We start from the raw sequence: 1,555 nt of genomic DNA on the forward strand, positions 1-1,555 counted from the left end.
GCTGGGCCTGAGGTTTTGGCCAGCGTGCTCTGGTCCTTGGATCTTGACTGGCGCAGGGCTGGGCCTTGGGTCTTGTCCGCCTCTGGTCCTTGGATCTTGACTGGCGCAGAGCTGGGCCTGGGCTCTTCCCCTGCTTGGTCTGGTCCCCGAATCTTGACTGGCGCAGGGCTGGGCCTGAGGTTTTCGGCGTGGTTTGGTCCTTTGACCTTGACTGGTGCAGGGCTGGGCCTTGGATCTTGCCCGGCGTGGTCTGATCCCCAGATCTTGACTGCCGTAGGGCTGTACCTTGGGACTTGTCGGGCTCAGGTCCCCGGATCTTGAGTGGCGCAGGGCTGGGCGTGAGGTTTTGCCCGGAGTGGTCTAGTCCCCGGATCTTGACTGGCGCAGGGCTGGGCCTGAGGTTTTGGCCAGTGTAGTCTGGTCCTTGGATCTTGACTGGCGCATGGCTGGGTCTTGGATCTTGCCCGGCGTGGTCTGGTCCCCAGATCTTGACTGGCGGAGGGCAGTGCCTTGGGTCTTGTCTGGCTCTGGTCCCCGGATCTTGATTGGTGCAGGGCTGGGCCTGAGGTTTTGACTGGAGTGGTCTGGTCCCCAGATCTTCACTGGCGCAGGGCTGGGCCTTGGGTCTTGCCTGGCACAGTCTGGATCTCACTCGCGGGCGCACAGCAGCCCGCTGGTCTGGTTGCCCGAGTGTGTCCCAGAATCTTGGCAGCGACGTCCCTCTGAGCACATGACCTCTATCGTTAGCTCCAAATCTCTTCCCAGCTTGTCCCTCTGGCCTTTTATATTGAGGAACTGCATTACGAATTTCACCTGACCTGGTGCTCCATCTAGACTCGTCCTTCTCTAAACACTCCCCCGCTCTTATTGGTTCTGTTTGGACAGTAGGTCGCAGTCTCTGGTCACAAATGCTGCACAGCTCTGAAGAATCTCATCTTCCACGGCACACCTTCTTACACCACACACAGAGTATTGTCTTTGAGAAGAAGGAACTCTTTCACCAGGGGATGTAGCTCAGTGGTAGAGCGCATGCTTTGCATGTATGAGGCCCCGGGTTCAATCCCCGGCATCTCCATATTTTGTTGTATTGTTCATATTTCTTTAAGAAAAATTAATTTGCTGAACTTTAATGCACATGTGACTGGATGCGATCCACACGGCTTAATTATCAGAAAAAACATCATCTTTCACCCTAATATACTGTGGAATGTTAAGGTTATACATGTAATGGACACTAGGTGGCACGCTATCCAAATATCAAAACATTAATGGATGGTTTTTAAGTTTTGTATCAGCAAATTAAACACCGATTCTGTTATATCAGCCTCGTTCTAAGGCCTAAAATGTCTGACAAATCTCCAATCTTAAAAATAAATCATTCAGATATGATCACAGCAATGGACAAGGGGAAGGACGTCCTTTGTATGTGTAATTATCTACTCGTGGCAGCGTGATGCCGGTGGTAGACCCTTAGGTTATGTGCACACTACGTAATTTTTCAGGCAGATTACGCCTGGAATTAGCCTGAAAAAGGATTACAAAATGGAAAAAAAAA

At 51.5% G+C, this 1,555-nt stretch overlaps 1 non-coding gene across 1 annotated transcript; it reads left to right on the forward strand.

Moving 5' to 3' along the window:
- The first annotated feature begins 1,003 nt into the window (after window positions 1-1,003).
- On the forward strand, window positions 1,004-1,075 carry TRNAA-UGC (transfer RNA alanine (anticodon UGC)). Its single transcript has one exon. It is a non-coding gene; the product is annotated as a tRNA-Ala (tRNA).
- Window positions 1,076-1,555: the final 480 nt, after the last annotated feature.

The sequence above is a fragment of the Phyllobates terribilis genome, unplaced genomic scaffold (genome assembly GCF_046119375.1).
Source record: "Phyllobates terribilis strain yellow unplaced genomic scaffold, ASM4611937v1 Scaffold_3__8_contigs__length_932513732, whole genome shotgun sequence".
NCBI classification, from domain to species: Eukaryota; Metazoa; Chordata; class Amphibia; order Anura; family Dendrobatidae; genus Phyllobates; species Phyllobates terribilis.